The sequence below is a fragment of the Eptesicus fuscus genome, chromosome 1 (genome assembly GCF_027574615.1).
Source record: "Eptesicus fuscus isolate TK198812 chromosome 1, DD_ASM_mEF_20220401, whole genome shotgun sequence".
NCBI lineage: Eukaryota > Metazoa > Chordata > Mammalia > Chiroptera > Vespertilionidae > Eptesicus > Eptesicus fuscus.
Genome location: NC_072473.1, coordinates 11023121 through 11044327, shown reverse-complemented (window position 1 = coordinate 11044327; position 21207 = coordinate 11023121). Strand labels below are relative to the sequence as shown.

Sequence of the window (21207 nt, the reverse complement as noted above, 5' to 3'; positions counted from 1 at the left end):
AGGGATAGAGAGTTAGAAACATCAATCAGCTGCCTCCTGCACACCCCCCTACTGGGGATGTGCCCGCAACCAAGATACATGCCCCCGACCGGAATCGAACCTGGGACCCTTCAGTCCGCAGGCCGATGCTCTATCCACTGAGCCAAACAGGTTTCGGCCAAGTTTTCATTTCTTTAGCATTTACTTGGCTACTTGGAATAGTCTTCTCCAGGTACCTTTGGCTTGTTCATTAGAATATGAGTGAATGTGCGCATGGGTGCAAATGTCCATATGTTGGCGTGGAACCCGCTTGTTGTCTCTGAGGCACTGGTCTGGATCTTGATAGACAGTTGGCTTTTTGCTTGAAATGAAACTATAAACAAAGGATGGGAAGCGTGTGGTCCTTAATAAAGGAAAGGTCATCTGCTTTGTTTTTTCAGTGCTTTGTTATTTAAGGTGGATGTGAGATCTGGGGATTTGTTTACATAGAAACAAGATGTTTTTCATTTCAAATTTCCTTTTTGAGAAATAAATGTGAATTGCCCCCAGTCAACTAGGAATCTGAAAGTATGGTGTGTTGGGTCAGATTTTTCTTTGCGTTTCCAAACCACCTGTCAATTTGATCTAAATTGCTGGCTTTTATAGATAGCTAGAAGTGTAAGAGTTAAGAAAAGGTATTACTGTTGTGTGCAAACTCTTGGCTATCACCTGAGCTGGTCTTTCCCATGAGGGAATGAAAATAAAACTGGCAACTTGGCAGTGAATGTGGATGGATATCATTTATAGTTATTCAATAATATATATATCTGTGTGAATGTACCTGTATATACATTTATAGTCATTCCTTCCCCACCCAGTGGGCCTTTGTTCTTGAAATGTTGAGAGTAAAGAGACCATGGAGAGGTCATTTAAAGTAACTGATCCCTGACTGCTTTTCTGTACAGGTTCTGTTGGGGGCCTGTGTCAGGGCCAGTAATTGATGTTAGAATATGTTGCCCTTATTCATTTTCTTATCTGAGTAGTACTGCCTCTTGGGACCGTAGTAGTGTTGAAATGGGTGGAAAAAGCCATTCTGGAGGGGTATTGCTATTGTACATTTTCTGTACAATTTTTATATGTAAGTCATTTACAAAACTGGTTTTTAGATTTTTTTCTATCATCTCCTTTCAATCTCTGCATCCTGGTTCTAAGACACTAACACTAGAGTAATGAGTGTCCCATGGAACAATTGTTGATTTAGACTTACTTTGCACTCCTGCTGGTTTTCTACCCAAGTCCATCCAGAGGACCATCCATGAAGTGGTTTTGTGGTGGTGGCTCCACCTGGTGGCTCTCCTAGGAAACTCCTCCTCTCCACCTTTTCTTTCTCCCTGGGTGAACCTTGTACAAGATGACTTAGTGTTCTCGATTCATGCAATTCCATCGCAGACTCACACTTCTTATATTAAACACATTCTCTCTTTTTAAAAAACAAATGATTTATTTTTTTTTAAATTATTGAGGTGCCCTAATGGTTTGGCTAGGTGGATAGAGCATCGGCCCATGGACGGAAGGGTGGTGGGTTCAATTCTGGTCAAGGTTATGTACCTTGGTTATAGGCTTGATCCTCGGCCCTGGTCGGGAGGCAACCAATTGATGTATCTCTCCCACATCAAAGTTTCTCTCTCTCTGTTTCTCCCTCTCTCTTTCACTCTCTCTCAAAATCAATGGAAATATGTCCTCAGGTGAGAATTAACAAAAAAAAAATTATTGAGGTAACATTGGTTAATAACATGATATAAATTTCAGGTGTGCAACATTGTAACTCAATATCTGTATACTCTATTACATGCTTACCATCCAAGGTCTAGTTTCCTTCCATTACCATATATTTTACCCATGCTTCATCCAATTCATTTTCTCCCGACCCTCCTTCCCTTCTGGTAACCACCATCCTGTTGTCTGTATCTATGAGTTTGTTTTTGTTTTGTTTTATCAGTATGTTTATTGCTTTTGGTTTTATATTGCACATGAGTGAAATCATCAGTTTTTGTCCTTTTCTGTTTGACTTATTTCACATAGCATAATACCCTCAAGATCTACCCATGTTACTTTTTAATGGCTGAGTAATGTTCCATTACACACACACACACACACACACACACACACACACACACACACTATATATATATATATATATGCCACATCTGCTTTATTCATTCATCCATCCTTGGACACTTAGCTTGTTTCCATGTCTGGCTATGTAGCACACACTGAAAAAAAAAAAGACAAATTAAAAAAAAAGAAAAACAAAAGAAGAGAGAGAAAATAAAAAAAAAAAAGACAAATTTTTCTCATTGAACTCATAGACTCTGTTTCTCTATCTTTGTTCATTCTTTTATACCTCCACAGACCAGGATCATTGTGGATGAACATAAAAACAGGACTCCTACAAGCATGACTCTGGGTGTAGATATTAATTTGGACAGAATAAAGTATTACATTAAAATCCCTGTAGGGAAGCCAAAGTCTCCTCCTTAATAGCTCCAAATACCCCCTGACTATGTAGTTACACGCAGATTTTTTACTGTGTGGGAGGTCAGTGCCCCTAAACCCCAGTTGTTCAAGGGTCAACTTTGCGTCTTCATTTCTTGTTGTACCCAGTTTTCCTCAAAGGAGCAGTATTTTATTACTGATGTTGTTTTCAGTTGTCAGCAGGTGGTGAAATAAAAAGGCAACTGACTATGTTGGCTTTATTACCGTTTGTCATTTCTCTACAGGAAGCCCCTTCTTGCCTGGGCATGGGCTTCCCCTTCTGCCCTGCTCTGGGTATACCACTAAGTCTAAGTATTCTTGATAAATAAAAATGTTTCTTCTTTAATTTAATTGTTTTTGTTAGTTGATGACATTACAGATGTGCCTTGTAGCTACATTGCCGGGTTTATCTGGGAACTTAATCACCACTTATGACTTTGCTGCTATAGGAAAAAGCATACGGAGTTCCACACACTGTGCATAACCTCCTTGTAAATCTGACTTCCTATTTTGTTTTTTTTTATATTGCTGGCATGAAGCCTTAGGTACTTTAAAAAGTCAGAGAGTCCATATAATTGGGAGTGACTGGAGATTTCTCATGTTGCAGAGTTTATGATTCATGTGGTGCAGAATGCTGGAATTGTGCAAGTTCAATGTAATACACCAGGCTCCAAGGATAGTGCTGAGTTCAAGTACACGGCACCGTCATATGCAGTGCTTATTTTTTTACCAGTACCGAGTTGGATTTCTGTGTGCCCAAATTTGTCTGTGTAAGGCATGTTCTAGAAGGGATGCTATTGTATATTTTCATCAGAGAGAAGACTGTGCAACAAGCATGACACACACAGATAGAAGCCAGGCCAGCATGTCTCAGTGTATGTTGCATGGAATTAATAGCTCTGCAAAATATTCCACAGAAGAGGGATGGAGAGAGGGAGAGAGAAGGAGACAAAGAGGGAGAGAAAATTGGCTCTCTGGACAAATAAATTGTAACTACAGCTGCATGCACTAACACCCTCTTAGAGACTGACAAGCACATTAGCATATGTGGTAGGGAAACTTGTTTATCTTTTATTACGAAGCACATTTTACTGAATAATAGTTAGGATTGTGCTTTGAGATGTGCTGGGCTTTAAAATGCAGGGCAAAGTGCTATCTAAGCGCCTCTGAGATCATCTTCAGATTCCACCTTGCACAGGGAATATTAAAGTGAGTGAGCGGAGATGATGGGGTTGGCACTGTGAAAAATGACTGATGATGCTTCTAAAGCTTGTAGCTCTGTCTTTAGATGATGCTTAGAGAACATAACCCGAATCTAAACTTGAAAAGCCAGTCCTTTGGGTACTTTTTCAAATGACAAGCTGAAAGGGATTTTCCCCTGTGATGGCTTCTTGGATCCTTGGGTCTAAAAGCTGTCTCCTTGGGCTGGGCTTTGGCAGGAAAACTGGGACTTGGGTCAGGATGGAACCTGGGATTGCAGGGGCAGATTTTATAGTGGTGACAAAACAGTAGTTCCACATGCTCAAACAATCCCATTGCCTTCTCTATCTGTTTTGGTTGAAAGATGAGGAATCTTAGCTTTTCCTGATTCCATTAAAACCCTGAATGTAGCTGAAACCGGTTTGGCTCAGTGGATAGAGCGTCGGCCTGCGGACTGAGGGGTCACAGGTTCGATTCCGGTCAAGGGCATGTACATTGGTTGCGGGCACATCCCCGGTGGGGGCTGTGCAGGAGGCAGCTGGTCGATGTTTCTCTCTCATCGAAGTTTCTAGCTCTCTATCCCTCTCCCTTTCTCTCTGTAAAAAATCAATAAAATATATTTAAAAAAAATAAAATAAAACCCTGAATGTACATAAAAAAGAGCTTTGTTCACTCTTGCCCCCATTAGTGAAACAGGCCATCAGGAAAACCCGTATAGCTGGCCATTTTAGAGTTCTGGAGTTATAGAATCCCTGAGGTGGCCTTCAACCTAATGCAGGGATAACTCATCAATATGCTACGCAAGAAAACACGGAGCCTCTTTCCAGGGGACCTGAAAGGACACCCCTCTGATCTAGGGGACTGATCTTAAGGACCGCTGGGATCCTCTCTCCCAAAGAGAACTTGTTCTAGGTAGAGAGCTGGTAGGTTAATTAGAGGTATTGTAGTGAGATAGCAGCTGTCCTCGTGTGTAGAAAGCCCTGGAAAAGGGGCGTGTTCTTTTGTAGTTTCCTCAATTTCTTCATATTACACCTATTGGTCTAGCATCACAGCCTGGTCCCTCTGGTGCTACCTGCAGCCTTAGTTTATATCTTTGGAGTCGTCGCTCTTTGTGCTTGTGAGGCCCTGGGACTTTCGTGCCCTGAACAACAAGGACATTTCATGGCATATCTCCCTAACCCATGGTCACGCCGAGAGTGGGCCCAGCAGCAAGGCCAAGTGGGCGGCCCTCCATGTCCACAACCAGGAAAGGAAAAAGAGCACAAGCCAGAATCTTCCAATGTGTGTGCACATGCGTGAGGGAGAACATTTGGGGAGGACTAAGCTGTTTGTTCCATTTGTGTTTCTCTGGAGACCTGAATAAGCTGTTGGCAGATTCCAGACCCACTTCTGCTGCTCCCCTAAAGATTCTGTGGGACTTCATGCAAATCTCACACTCTGTAAAAAAAAAAAAAAGAGACAACTCTTGGTAATTCCCTTAAGAAAATTGTAAGGATAAAAATGAGGAAAGAAAATAAGTTTGGGGGCAGAGGCTGGTAATAAAGTGAAGTAGGGTAGGGAGTAATTTCCTGAATACAGTAGTAGTTGTTAATGGTAAACTTCTAGTAAGACCCCAGAGCATTGGAAAGAAATAACAGATTTATGAAAAATAATAATAAAGTATCGTTTTCATGAAACAACCACTGATCAGTTGCCCGTGGAGCATTCTTGAAGACAGACCATATGCTAGGCTAAAAAAGAAGTCCCAATAAATTTAAAATGATTAAAATCATACAAAGTATGTTCTCCAACCACAATGAAATTAAATTAGAAATCAACAACAGAAGGAAATTTGGGAAATTCACAGATATATGGAAATGAAACAACATACTTCTAAATAACCACTGGGTCAAAGAAGAATCCACATGGGAAAGTTTAAAATACTTTGAGATGAATGAAAATGAAAACACAACATCCAAAAATTTACTGCATGTATCTAAAGCAATGCTTACTTAGAGTGAAATTTATAGCTGAAAATGCCTATATTTAAAAAAAATCTTAAATCAATACCTGAATTTTCTCCCCCTCCCCCACCCCCTAGTTTTAGTGACATATAATCGACATATTACATATGTAGGTTTAAGGTGTACATTTAAAAAAAATTTTTTTATAGATTTCAGAGAGGAAGGGAGAGAGATTTAGAAACATCAATAATGATAGAGAATCATTGATTGGCTGCCTTCTGCACGCCCCCTACTGGGGATCAAGCCCACAACCCGGGCATGTGCCCTTGACCAGAATCGAATCTGGGACCTTTCAGTCCACAGGCCGACGCTCTATCCACTGAGTCAAACCGGCTAGGGTGAGGTGTACATTTTGATGATTTGATACATGTATATATTGTAAAATGATTACTACAATAAGGTTAGTTAACACTTCCTTAACCTCACATGCTTACCAGGTATTTTTTTTTTTTAGTTGTGGTGGTGAGAACATAAAAGATTTGTTTTTCTCTGTCTGACTTGTTTCACTTAGCATAATGTAATCAAATGGCAAATGGCAGGATTTCCTTTTTTATAGCTGAATAATATTCCTTGTGTATGTGTATCACAATTTCTTTATCCATTCATTTGTTGATGGACACTTAGGTTGTTCCATGTATTGGCTATTGTGAATAATTCTGCAGTGAGCATGGGTGTACAGATATCTTTTCGAGATAGTGATTTCATTTTCTTTGGATATATACCCAGAAATGGGTTTGTCTATAGCCTAACTTTTTACCCTAGAAAAAGGTGAATTAAACTCAAAGCAAACAGAAAGAAGAAAATAATAAAGATTAGAGTGGAAATGAACAAAATAGAGAAAAAAAATACAGAAAATCAATGAAACCAAAAGTTTGTTCTTTGAAACAGTCAACAAAATTGATGAATTTTAGCTACACTAATCAAGAAAAAAGGAGAGGAGATTTAAACTACTAATAAGAGGAATTAAAAATTTAAAAGATTGTAAGGGAATACTATAAACTATACATTGCTGGTGGGAATGTAAAATGGCACAGCTGCTTTGGAAAACACTGTGGCAGTTCCTCAAAAAGTTAGATATAAAGTTACCATATGACCCAGCATTCCACACCCAAGAGAAATGAATACATGTCCACATATAAATTTGTGCACAGATGTTCATAGCAGCATGATTCATAATAGCCCCCAAATGGAAACAACCGAAATGTCCACCAGCTGATGAATAGATGAAGAAAATTTGGTTTATCCATACAACAGAATATTATCTGACAATAAAAGGAATGAAGTATCAGTACATGCTACAGCATGGATGAGCCTTGAAAACATTATGCTAAGTGAAAGCAGCCAGACACAAAAGATCACACATTGTATGATTTCATTTATATGACATGTCCAGAAGAGACAAATCCCTGGAGACAGTAAGTGATTAGCATTTGCCCAGAACTGGGTGTGGGAATGGAAAGTGACTGCTAATGGGCATGAGGTTTCTTTTTGGGGTGATGGAAATGTTCTAAAATTAGATAGTTATGATGGTTGCATAATTCTGTAAATATAATTGTACAGGTAAAATAGGTAAATTTTATGATATGCAAATTATATCCCCATAAAGCTGTTAAAAAGAAAGATTATCACACAAATTGGTGTTAAAATGCAGTCTCTGGCTGTGCTTGTCTGTCTGTCTCATTCTCTTTCACATCCCATACCACTACCTACTCCCAGCTGAGGGACAAGATGTGACATTCCATTTATTCAAGTCTTTAAAATTATATATCTCTCAGTGAAGCTTTATATTTTCTTTATTCAATCAGTTGCCTAGGAGATAGCTAGTCTGAGGGATCAAAAAGACACTGTTTTGCAGGGGATGACCTAAATATTAGATAATCAATTTGAGAAGGGTAGAGAACTGACTATGGCATTCTATTGTTCATTTCTTGAGAAAAAATGAGATTCCCTGTAATTTATAAGCCAGACCTCTTATATTTGAAATTCTGTGCTTCATAGAGTCTTTGCTGGAAAGGGAAGAATCCACTTATGGTCCCAATTTTTCTTGCCATTGTCAGAAACTCTGTGTTGGCTATTTTTGCTCATCAATCTTTATCTGCAACTCTGATGATTTCTTTAGGAAAGATTCTTAAATGTGGCATTATCAGGCAAAAGCATGTATATATTTTATGGGACTTTTAGTTATTGTTACCAAATTGATTTCTTGAAGGCTTGCACCACCACCAGAAGCGGGAAGAATGCTTATTAGTATCTTAAGCTTGAATTTCTTTGATTACTCGAGTGCTTGAACATTTTTCTCCGTCATTTGTTCACATTCTTAGCTCTTATATTAAGATTTTTCTATTTTTCTTACTGATTAGTGTATTATTCCTTTGTCATTTATGGAAAATTGTGCTTCTCAGTTTGTTGGCTTTTCATTTTGTTTACAATAGGTTTTGATGTACAGAAATAGTACATTTTTATGCAGATTAGCATATTCATGTTTTCTTTTATGATTTCTCCGAATAAATCCTCACCTAATTTCTATTCTCCTGACTTCACTTTTTCTTTCTTTTTTTAATTTATTTTTTTATTGTTGCCCCTCTCCACCCAAGCCTTCACCACACTATTATCTGTGTCCCTGGGCTATGCATATCTATATATAAGTTCTTTGGTTAATCTCTTCCCATTCCCCTCTGAGATCTGTCAATCTGTTCCATGCATCTATGTATTGGCTTCATTTTTTACATCTAATTTTTAATCTATAGGAAATTTTTATGTATAGTATGGAGTTACTATGCAAATTGATTTTTATTTTGAAATAGTCACCTCATTTATCATATAGTGTTATTATATATAAATGCCTTTTTCAGGACTTTTGATTCTGTGTCATTAATTTGTCTCACTATTTTTGTATCAAGGTAGTTATCTATTATGGCTTTATAATACATTTTAATATATAGTAGGGCTTTTGTCCTTCCAATTATCACTCTTCATTTTCAAAAACATCTTAGTTATTCTCACTTGTTTATTCTGAAATCCTATTATGAAGTTTAAAAAATTCCATTGCGATTTGGACTTGAATTACTTTAAAATTATAAGTCAATTTAGAAAGAATTGGCATTTCCCCAACATTTTTGTTTAAAAGTGTTTTATTGTATCACCAAATGGTCTCTATATACAAGTGCATAAATGAAAACCTTTCTCCCCCTTGCTCCTCCTCCACAAACATCACAGTGAACCAAAATTGCAAATATATCACAAAAATCAAACATGTATCCCCCTTCTGACGTCTAAAGAGCTGATTCTAGTGATCCAGGGACATAGGGCTTGCTTACTCTGTTAAGTCAAATGTCAGTGTGGCTTATTTGTGCAGTCCTGCTTACTCCTTATAATGTTACTCCTACACAGATTGTGGTTATTGTTGGCTTTAGTAAATAGGATGTTTTTTCCTCTCATATTTTTTCCCTGTTGCTGATCCACAGATGAACTTAACTTTTGAATTTTTCTGTTATAATAGCCTTTTGTGGAGTGCTCTTGTTCATTACAAAGTGTTTCCCTTTAATACTAAGGAGAATTCTTAGTGCATATCAGTCACTAGCTTCCAGAGGGTGGAGAAATGGAAATGACAAAATATTATATTTAAATAAGACGTTTTATAAACAAAAATTAACTTGGACAGAACTTTACAGTTTATGTAGATAGAGAGAGACTGAAAGACTCTTTAACTTCTTAGAATAGCCCTGTGAAGGGTAGTAGGAGAAGCATTATTATCAGTCCACTTTAAACATAAGGAAACTGAGGTGAGAAGAAGTGAAAAATGACATACCCAAGGCACTAATAAAGGCAGACCTAGAAAGTCTGTCTTTTGCTGTCTTCATCTTACAAAAATATCTGCAGTAATATGAATAATAGTATCAGAGAAGCCTTAGTGAATGGCTAACTTAAATGATTATTTTTGGACACTTGTGGCTGCATTTCATTCTGTTAATATACTTATATTTTTCTTTGTGTGTATGTGTGTGTCTGTGTGTGTGTGTGTGTGTGTGTGTGTGTGCATTTGCACACGTTTAGATTTGGTTTTCCTTATTTGATTGTAACTTCCCTGAAGGAAGAAGCCACATCACATTAATCTTGGAACCAACTTTAGTTATTGCATGGAATAACTAAACACTCACCCTGTGGAAAACAAGTTCCCAAAAGGAAAACTACCAGAGGGAGAACAGGTTTATTAAGTTCTGTATTTAAGGAGAAGAAGCTGCTGAAATTCCATAGTTCAGAGAACTTGTCTTTGGTGACTGAGTGCTGAGGGAGAGAGGAAACATATTAAGTGTCTGTTTTGGAAAGTGGATCATGACAGTGAGTACTGAATCTAGGCCTGATAAAGGGCCATTAGTAGAGAGTGAGAAAGTGAACTACGTTTCCAAAGGGGAAAACTTGAACCAGATCTTGAGTAACAAGACTGAAAGTAGTAAGTTATACAGGTAACCGTGTTTGTGAGAAGGCTCTGAAAGGTTTCATGTTTCCTGGTATAATGAGATGAAAGTGGGAGAAAATATCCAGGGTGAGGGAAAGTTTAGAGTTTATGTGATCATTTTAATCTGTATTTGATTTTATAACCTTCCATAAGGTTTTCTAAATGAAAATATACAAAGTTCAGTTTATTTTACATACAACAATCTATCTAGTCTTCTTTTTGTTAGAGTGCACAGGTCAGACTTAGCCTTATTTTTTTCCTTCCTGGCTTTTCCTTCTGTAATATTTGAGTGCTCATTGTCACCATTATCAAAGCCAGGGAGAGAAAGTGAAAATATTAATCACAAGAGATGGTTGGGTTATGTGATTGTGTGTTAATTTTGCTTGTCAGGAACCCACTATTTTGAGTTACCAGTGATTAGTATTGTGTTTTCACGTTTCAGTCTAAGTAAAATCTATCTGAGTAACCACCTCTGGTTAGCTGGTTGAAGATGCTGGAACTCTGGAGCAAGGAACCTCCCTCCCCCTCACTCTCTCTTGCTTCCTCCTCCCCTTCCTTTCTCCTGTCCCCAGGGCCCATTTGGATGGATTATTCAGTATTGTCATTTCTTACAAAGGAAAGTAGTATTTTCACAACGTTTGCTATTGAGTTTTCTCCTTTTTTCTTTTAACCCTTTTCTAGGCCATGGTATTTGACAGATTAAAGCAAGCAAATAAATACAAGCATACTGTTAATAGTGATCTTTTAAAAAAACCATTGTTTAGGGAAAAAATGATACCAGTTTTTTAATGTTTGACTTATAAAAAGCTTTAAAGCAACCCTTTGGTAATATCACTGGGAATATTTTGTTGTTGTTTTTTAGGAGTAATTAGCTTCCTTTGCAATTTACTTTTGAGGAAATCATTGAGATAAAAGGTAATAACCTTGAAGTTATGCACAAAGAGTAAAAGTAACTGAGTTACCAATGTGTCTGGCACTGAGTGGACAGGGACAAGCAAATCAAAACGAGCCAGGAATGGAAATTGTGATTCTATTTTGTACATGTGTTTACACTTAAAAAAGTACTTCACACTGCTTTAGAGCTCTGATCTTTCACAGAATCTGTGTACAATTCACAGTCAATGTTTAAGAGCCTCCTTTCCTCTTTGCCTCTTTCCTTTCTTCCTTCTCTCTCCCCCTGGCTCCTGCTCCACCCGTCTCTAAGTGATGCCTTACTCTTTAAGCCCCATCCCATTCTGAAACAGGTATGTGTATATATGTGCATATGTTATGTGTTTGTCATTAGCTCTTATTTATATCATGCAGGCTTGATAGGAATAACAACATGGATCATTGAAATGCAGGGATGCTATACAGAAACCATTCTGCAGTTTAACTATCAATCTTTTATTAGAAAGGCTTATGCAGGGTGGTATTTCACTTTTCTCACACCCTACTATTCTCTCAGGTGGAGGTGTTTATAAATTTAAAAATGACCAAACCTAGGTGGCAAGAAGGAAGAGAGAAAGAGAAGCAAGCATCAGTTGGGTGGTTCCACAGGATCAATTTCTTCTTCCTCCACATCTTCATAAATTATGAACTGTATCGATCTATTCATATTGATGTATGAACTCCTTCTATGAAAAGCCCAAGTTGAAGTGGAAAATGGAAAGTGATCATTTATTAGAGCTGACGAATGTCAGCTTTGTATAGAAACAAAACAAACAAAAGCACACGGGCCTGAATGGCCTCCCTTTCAATCTTTAGATTGCATATGGCCAGAGGCAGCCGGGCCTGGGTAACCAGCAGCATTTGATAGCAGTTGACAAATATCCTGTTGCTTTTCAGTGGCTTAGAGCCTGACTGGAAGTTTGTTGAGGCTGGAAAACCATTGATATTCCTTTTTTCTCCCTCATACTTCTGCCCGGGATGATTCAGAAACTGAGGAGTTAGGGGACATACATATAAATGTCAGCTCTACCAGCCAGTAGCCATCTTAGGAAGATCATTTCACCCTTTGAAGCATCAGTTCCTTCATCTGCAGGTTGAAAGGTTGATAGAGAAGTTTCTAGTATTTTTCAGTCCAGGGACCCTTTCTAAAAGTTTTTGTTCCTTTGGGTGACAAATTCCTGTATCTTCATTAGCATATAACTGGTTCTACAGATTAGAGTCACGGTGCTATTTATATATAGTCCTGCAAAGCATTTTAACCTGTTTACCCTCTTTTTGGCCAGTAAGCCTTTTGGAATGTTGAAAAGCATAAGGATCTCATTCTTCTCTTTTAAACCCTTTCCAGGACCCCCAGGAAGGAATATTGGGGTTTATTCTCATACTATCTGTAGCCCATTTCTCGCTCCTATAGGCTGCAAAGATTTGCTGAAGGAACCAGGTTCCCACATGACCTGTCAGAAGCTTCTGGAGAGCTTTTAGAGTATTCTGGTTCTTAGCTGAGAAAGCCCCTTGGAGATTTTGTCAAGTAATGAAGTCAAAACAGTGTTTCTGCCATTGGTAAACCGCCCATTCTCACTCAGTGCACAGCAGTGCAGCGTCTTTACTGCACAGGGTTGCCTGGATGGTGAGATGTGGTTCACTTTACGTTCAGCTCAGCATGCTGCAGCATCCTAGCTCTCCCTAAGTTTTTTTCATATCACCTCCATGTTTATTTCAATGAATGTGGGAGACAACCATTCATGGTAAATTGGATTGAATTGTAAACTCTTGGTGCCAATCATATCCTGCCAACCTTGTTAGATGATGCCTGAAGACTGCTAGCTAAGTGGTGTGTTTCTTTTAACATGTTTAATATTTCAAAATAAAGTTTTAATAAAGATATATAAAAAGGAATGAAAAGAGACTTGAACAGATGCCTATACACCCATGTTCATAGCAACATTATTCACAGTAGGCAAAAGGTCGAAGCATCATTCAGCCTTAAAAAGGAAGAAATTCTGACTCATGTTACAAAATGGACGAACCTGCAAACATTATGTCAAGTGAAATAAGCCAATCACAAAAGGACAAATGCTGTATGATTGCTGTATGAGGCACCTAGAATAGTCAGATTCATAGAGACAGAAAGTAGCGGGGTGGTTGCCAGAGGCTGGGGGCAGGGGAATGGTAAGTTCATGTTTAATGGGTATGGAGTTTCAGTTTGGAAAGATGTAAAAATTCTGGCCATGGATGGTGGTGATGGTTATACAATGATGAGAATGTGCTTAATGCCACTGAACTGTACACTTAAAGGTGGTTAAACTGTTAAGTTTTATGTTATGTATGTTTTACTATAATTAAAAAGGGATCAAGAATAATATGTCAAATAACCTACACCCTCTACCCACCATGAGCTAAGAAATGTTAAACACTAACAATTACAGTTGACATGTCATATGTTACCCTGTCTCAGTTACATTGTGTGTTTTCTTTTTTTGAGGAGTCAAGGATGGCTTGGAAAAGAGAATTCTGTGTCAGGAGAGCTTTCTTTCTGCTTTTTTCCCATTTGTACTTGTTGCTAAAGATAAACATACAACAAGCAGGAGATGAACCTCTCCTTTAAATTAGTGTTTTTGGAAACTTCCAGAAAAAAATCTGTCTAAAACATTTGTTAGCCATTTGGGCCTTGGTGAACATGGAGAAACAGTCAGGAGAAATAACACTTAACTTTCTAGGAAAGAAGAATGATACAGTATATTTGCAACTTTTATCCTCATGGAGTGTGAGTTTTAAACATTTTTTGAGAACCTGCTGTGTGTCAAGCGTTGAGTCAGTTATCAGTTGCCACAATAATGCTGCATAACAAGCAACCACTAAACCTCAGTGGCATAAGCATTTATTGCTTTGGAGTCTGGGGTCAGTTAGAAGCTAGCTAGGTGTCTTTTCTGATTTTGACTGAGCTTTCTCAATGTCTGGAGGTCAGCTGGCATTTACCTTGAGCTCAGGTGCATGCCTGGGGAGACTCAAATGCTCCAGCAGGCTAGTTTGAGCACATTTGCATGGCAATGTGAACATGCAACAGAGCCAGTAGGAACATCTGAGTTCTCTTGGGACTTGGACTCTAAACTGGCACATGGCTACTTCCACTTCACTTTGTTTTCCAAAACAAGTCACATGGTGTGTGGGTGGGTAGGTGGGGGAATCTACTTTGTCTTTAAAGGAGATACTGTGAAGTCATGTGACAAAGGGCATGGATATGGTGAGGGGGAAAAATTAGGGTGTAAATGTGGTCTTGGTACACCTGACTCTGCGCAGAGTATTGTAGTAAAGATAGCTAGGCCGTCTTCTAACAACCCTGAGAAGATGGTAGTATTGTCCTCATTTTATAGTTGGAAAAAGTGAGGCCCAGAGAGTTCCTGTGACCTATCCAAGGCCACACTTCTAGTGAGTGGTGTAGTTTCTATTGGAACCCAGGTCTATCAGACCTCTTCCTCTGTCCTGCCTCTGCCGATGCCTCCCAGCATGTTGGGTTACTGTCTTTGTGAAAACATCTGCTTTGCCTCTGTGCCTCTGTAATTGCCCCCTCACCCCCACTCTTCCTCTTTCTCTGTTTTATTTTGCTGACTCCTCTTCTCCACCTTCTTGAATGCAAGCTTCTGTCTTTGGCCTCTTCTACTGTGTCTACTCACTACTAGGCTCAGCCAATGTCTCAAAGTATACAAGCCCCAAACCTAACCTCTGGGCTGGGCTGCCCTCCTTGTTTTTCTCACCCCTCACCCCACTTGCAGATACTGTGCTGGTTAGTGGGCTCTTGGCTACAACTCACAGATACCCTGGTTTAACATGGCTTAGGTCGTAAGGAAATGTCTGTCTTGCACAACAGTCCAGGGGCCAGGCAAGCTCCTTGGGGCCCAGGTTTCTTCTCTCTCTGCACCACCTCTTGCCCAATTGGCTTCATGCTGTGGCCAGTTAATGGGCCGATGGGCTTCCCTGATTACAACCAGTGGGGAAAGGACAGGGGGCCTTCTTTTCTTTGAGATTCCCTGGGCAGACCCATCTTTGCCTCTCATTGTGCCACCCTAGCTTATGACTGCCTATCCATCCCTGAACCCATCCCTGGACGGACCTGGCCCAGATTAGATGTTCTGTGGTAGAAAGGCTGATGAGAGGCAATTGTTATGTCCTCAACTGTCCCCACATGGTTGAGCAGCAGTTTCTTCCACCTGTCAGACTCCTGCTGCTTCTCTTCTGCTTCCCAACCTTCATTTCTTCTCATCAACCTTTTAGGGTCATTTGTAATTCCTCCTCCATATCCTTCATCATTTCTTTGTTTGTTGTCCTTTACCTTGTTTTTTAATTAAAAAATATCTTTTATTGATTTCAGAGAGGAATGGAGAGGGAGAGAAAGATAAAAACATCAAAGATGAGAGAGAATCACTGATTGGTTGCCTCCTGCATGCCCTACACTGGGGATGGAGCCTGAAACCTGGGCATGTGCCCCGACAGGGAATCGAACTGTGATCTCCTGGTTCATAGGTTGATGCTCAACCACTGAGCCATTCCGGCTGGGCCTCTTTCCCTTGTTTTTGAGATCATCACTAAAAAACTGTTCTGGCTGGGCTCTGGGCTAGCTTTTAGTAATCCACAAGGAGGCCAGCTCAGCTGCTGCCCACAGGAGACTAGGAATGGAGTTTCAAACAGTCCCGGTGGTATGGGCAGGGTGAGGAGAGTGGTTATGCATTGGCTGCTGTGGTGATAGGGGCACCTAAACTAACCCTGCCTCAAAAGCAGTTATCGGGAAGGTGTCTGGGACGGGGGTCACTTCTAAGCTAATTCAACTTTAGCAATGTTTCTTGCTCTTTCTTAAAAAAAAAAAATCATCCTTGGTCTCTGATTTGGACCTTTTATTTCTCCTTCTATAGATTGGAGGTCTGCAAAACATAATCCATAGGCCAAATTCTGTATTGTCTGTTTTTGTAAATAAAGTTTTATTGGCAAATAGCCACACCCATTTATTTAGATATTATCTATGCCTGCTTTTCCACTGCAACAGCAGAGTTAAGTAGTTGCCACTGAGACTGTATGGACCTCAAAGCCTATTCTCTGGCCCTTTAGGCAAAGTTTGCCAAGTCCTGCTGCAGAAGAGTAGAAAAACTCAATTCCTGCTTTTCAGGAGGTTTCATCCTGCAAAGGAGACTGACTTTATAATAAAGCCTGTTGAGGTGAAGATATTTAAATGCTGAAGCAAGTAGTGCAGATAAAAATCAGCTTTGTTGGAGAGATTCATGTGCATTTATTTCTCTTCTTTCTCTGCCACTGCTGTCCTTTCTCCACGAATGACTCTACATTAATTTTCTTGCCTCAAGATTTCTAGATTGACACTTTCTAGATTTATAATTTCTAAATTTACACTTTTCATGACACTCGGTTCCCTCCCTCTGAGGGGAGAGTAAAGGTGCATATCAATTTGGAAAATGCAAAGTCTGAGATGCCATTTTTTAATGTACCTTTGCTACTCTCCCATACTTACAAGGAAAATAGGACTTGCTTGAGTAAATGAGAAACTCTTTTATTTGCTTGGAGCAAGGAGAAAAATTTATGCATCACTAACACTTTTGTTTGGAAAAAAGTCTACTTAAAAACCTTCCCTTACAAGTACCCAGTCCCTTTGCACTGCTCATTCAACTAGACCACAGCTCGCGAGCCGTGGTTTGCCGCTCTGTTGACTAATGAGTTTGCTGACCACTGACCTAGATACCTATCCTTTTCTGGAGGACACCCCGCTAGAGGGGCCTTGGCGACAGAGCCATTGCCAGACCCTAGAGCGGTGGTTCTCAACCTTTCTAATGCCGCGATCCTTTAATACAGTTCCTCATGTTGTGGTGACCCCCAACCATAAAATTATTTTCGTTGCTACTTCATAACTGTAATTTTGCTACTGTTATGAATCATAATGTAAATATCTGTGTTTTCCGATGGTCTTAGGTTCTACAGCAGCGGTTCTCAACCTGTGGGTCGCGACCCAGAGGTTGAGACCCGCTAGCAGGGTCCCCTAAGACCATTGGAAAACACAGATATTTACATTACGATTCATAACAGTAGCAAAATTACAGTTATGAACTAGCAACGAAAATAATTTTAGGGTTGGGGGTCACCACAACATGAGGAACTGTATTAAAAGGGTCGCGGCATTAGAAAGGTTGAGAACCACTGCCCTAGAGGAAGCCAAGCCCACAGGAATGGGCTTTGTTGTCCTGATGACCACCAAACCACCCACACAGTGACACAGCTTTTTCTGTCATTGTGCTGTTTAGGCCTCACTGCTCTTTTGTTTTCTATGTGAGTTGTACATTTCCTTATAGAATCACCCTGAGTGTTCTTAGACTTACTATAAAAATAATACTTAGTGTAAAACATTAAAGGAAAGTCATGGCATGAAGAATAGCATAAAATTCCTTCCCCTGGTCATACTCCTAGGAGCACTCCATACATTTATACTAGGGTGAACCATAAGAAATCGCAGAGATTCGACCACAAAAATGTCAATTTCAGATGGTACGATGTAATCTAAGTGATACAGACTATTGGTATTTAAGAAAATACAGATGGGATCATACTATTTACGCTGTATTGCAGTCAGTTCTGTTAGATTGAAGAGAATCTTGGAAATGTGACAGTATTAGTTCATTGGGAATGACACCACCTCTCATAGTCCATGTGTAGATATCCCATGACTTGACCGACCAGTTCCTTTCTCAAAGGACATTTAGGATGATTCCTGTGTTTCACTTTTCTGAATAATGTAGCAGTGAACATTATGCATATATCTTGGCACATGTCATGTAAGTTATCTGGAGTATAGCTTAGGAAAAGTGGAATTGCATTTTTCTTGATTTAAAAAAAATTGTTTTGAAGAATTTGTCAGCTGGTTCCAGTCTCAGTTGGAATTATTAACCTCAGGGTCCTTCATCCTCTACTGAAAGCACAAAGATGGGACCATAGTGGAAGTCAGGCCACCCCTCTAGGCAAAACCTGTACAGTTATAAACATTGGTATAAATGCCCCTCCCTTCATGAAACATTTGTGCACTCACTGCCCAGCAGGCTCTGGGGATATGCAGGCAAACAATGACAATGCAACTGTCTAGAAAGAGTGTAGATTAAGATATGTGGGTACACAGAAGCCCAAGTAACTTCTTTATCCCTGGCTGGGGGTTGGAGGGGATGGGCCTGGGAGTGCATTCTGGAACTTTACTAGCTAGCAAAGGGAGAAAAATGTAGGGCTTTATTGGAGGTGGGATGTAGAGGCAGTGGCAGGTGTCAACCTGCAAATGAGCTGTGTTGGCCTTTGTGCAAGGGAACATGGGCATTGAGCTCAGCTGAGCCAAGGTGCCAGATGACAGAGTGGGGCTCTTGCCAGCCACTGACCCGGGTAATAAGAGGGCACTTGGCAAGCAGCCTCCTGAATGCTGTGCCACACAACCATTCGTGGATCAGGACCTATTAAGTTGCCCAATATGGTTCTTTTGTCATTATGTGATGCTCCAAAACCCATAAAACATTCCAGTGTAGTGTCCAAATGTTATGTTTGCTGCTTTATTTTACATGTATAATCCCCCCTTGTACCTTTGTGTTTCCTTGCAAACCATAATCTTGAAAAGAGGGATTAAGAGTTAACTTTTTAAAAAAAATTGCTGTGGAACCTGTTTACCAGTCTCTTGAAGTCTGTGGACCCCTTCTCAGTGCAGTGTTTGTAAATGAATAAAATCAAATCCATAGAATTACAAAGGAAACGAATTATACTGAAACACAGTTTTCAAAATGTTGCAAAAACATAGTAATACATATTCTTTATTGACTCATTAATAGCAAGATCCAGCACTGGGTCTAGAAGTTATCATACTATTGAAACAGGAATGAGTGTAAAATGATATTTTAAGATAACTGCAACGACCATGATGTGCAATGAAAATAACTATCCCTGTGATGGGAAATATATAAAATCCACAGGTGCTGCTAATACCAATGTCATTTGTTGCCTATGTGTACAGTGGAAAGAAAGTCCAGATTTCAGTGAGAGGACATTAAAAATAAAGATATAATTTCCTTTCCATCCAAGTTTAGATCCCCTGAATTCTATCCAGGAACTCCAGTTAAGAGCCTCTGCTTTTATTTTATTTTATTTTTTAATATATTTTTATTGACTTCAGAGTAGAAGGAAGAGGGAGAGAGAGAGAGAGAAATATCAATGATGAGAGAGAATCATTGATTGGCTGCCTCCTGCATGCCCCACACTGGGGATCGAGCCTGCAACCCAGGAATGTGCCCTTGACCAGAATCGAACCCTGTACCCTTCAGTCTGCAGGCCGACATCCCCAGTGTGGCGTGTGTAGGAGGCAGCTAATCAATGATTCTCTCTCATCATTGATGTTTCTATCTCTCTCTCTCTCTCCCTCTCCCTTCCTCTCTGAAATAAATAAAAAATATATTTTAAAAAATAATAGGCAAGAGAAACGGACCCCAGATGAGGGTCTTTAGGATATTTCTAGACCCTTGTCACAATTCCTAATATGCACCCCATCCTCTTTCCTCTTCTTGTTCCCTCCCTGCTCCCCCCCCTTTTTTTTTAAAATATATATTTTATTGATTTTTTACAGAGAGGAAGGGAGAGGGATAGAGAGTTAGAAACATGGATGAGAGAAACATCAATCAGCTGCCTCTTGCACCCCCCCCACTGGGGATGTGCCCACAACCAAGGTACATGCCCTTGACCGGAATCGAACCTGGGACCCTTGAGTCCGCAGACCGACGCTCTATCCACTGAGCCAAACCGGTCAGGGCCCTGCTCCCCCCTTGATGGTAAAAGTTAGGAGTCTGATAGGTCCATTTGTCAGCAGCGAAGTTTGAGAATGCCTTTAAAAATAGATATGTTAGAGGGAATATGTTGAATAGAAGGGAGAAATCTTGTTTATGCTCAACAAATAACTTATATTTAGAATCTTCCTTCAGTTTTTCCTTTGAAATTCTGGATTCTCATTTCACTTGAATGACTCTGCATGGAGCATTTAAAAGTAGATCAAACAAAACTCTATAAATATGTCGAGTTCTTTTGGGCATTTTGCCCAAGACAGCCTTGCTGAAGCAGAGAAAAGCAATGAGCTTTATGGATCAGATTTTCTCCTCGGCACATCCAGACTGCCTCCCCAGGGAGATGGTGGCCTGGGCCAGGGGAGTCAGACAGGGACACAGGGACACTTTGGAGAAATGTCCCCAGGAGAAATGTTCTGCTGTGGGTCAGGTCACTTGGATTAAGGGCATGCTGAAAGGCCAAAACCAACCCCTGGGCCCAGCCTAAGAAAGGGGGAAACCAGAAGGCCATTTATACATATTGCTGGCTTTGTTGTTCAGTGTGGTTCCTTTATCTCTCTGATGGGAAGAGAAGTCTGGTGAAAAGAATACTGGTTGAACTGGTATAATTAACAAAGCCGCCTTTTAACATATTCATGAATGTAAAGACAATTGGAAAAAAGGGAGGAGTCTTGGGGCAGCAAGCCTTTCAGTAAAGTAGGTCTGTCCCCAACATTCCAATTTTATACTTGAAAAAATTGGGCAAAGAGCCATGAAGTAGGCCACACGAGGTGATCACAATGCCGGGACCGCTGGCTCATCTGTCTCTGCATGTCATGAAGCCCAGGATTCTCTCTGTGCTATCAACGTGGACCACATGTTATGAGCTGTATATTCAGAGTGTGTGTGTCCTTCCACACAGCCAACTCACACCCCATTTTTATAACACGGTTGAGGTGGAGGACAACATGGTTGGAGGAGTTCTTCATGCTCATGACACCAAAACGATAGATGTGGCATCTCAGGAAACATCTGGTGACAGTGTGAACATTGAAAATATCCATATGCTGCTTCTCTTTGTGGAAACTCAGTTTATTGAATGGATGGCCCCTTTCTGTATTGTACTGGTAGCAGAAACTCAGTTTTGGGGGTCATATGTTAATGGACTGACTTTAAGATTGTTTTCAATGGCTTCTTTAAACAGGACATTAGATCTGAAGTTTCTTGGACTGAGGAAGGACTAGATCAGGGATTTGTGACCCTCTCATTGTTTCTACACATGTGGCACTTAGGCTCACAG

General features: G+C 39.9%; 1 protein-coding gene across 1 annotated transcript in view; it reads left to right on the top strand.

Moving 5' to 3' along the window:
- The window catches only part of SH3KBP1 (SH3 domain containing kinase binding protein 1), a 339627-nt gene that overhangs the window by 145110 nt on the left and 173310 nt on the right, over positions 1-21207 (top strand). The window lies entirely within an intron of this gene.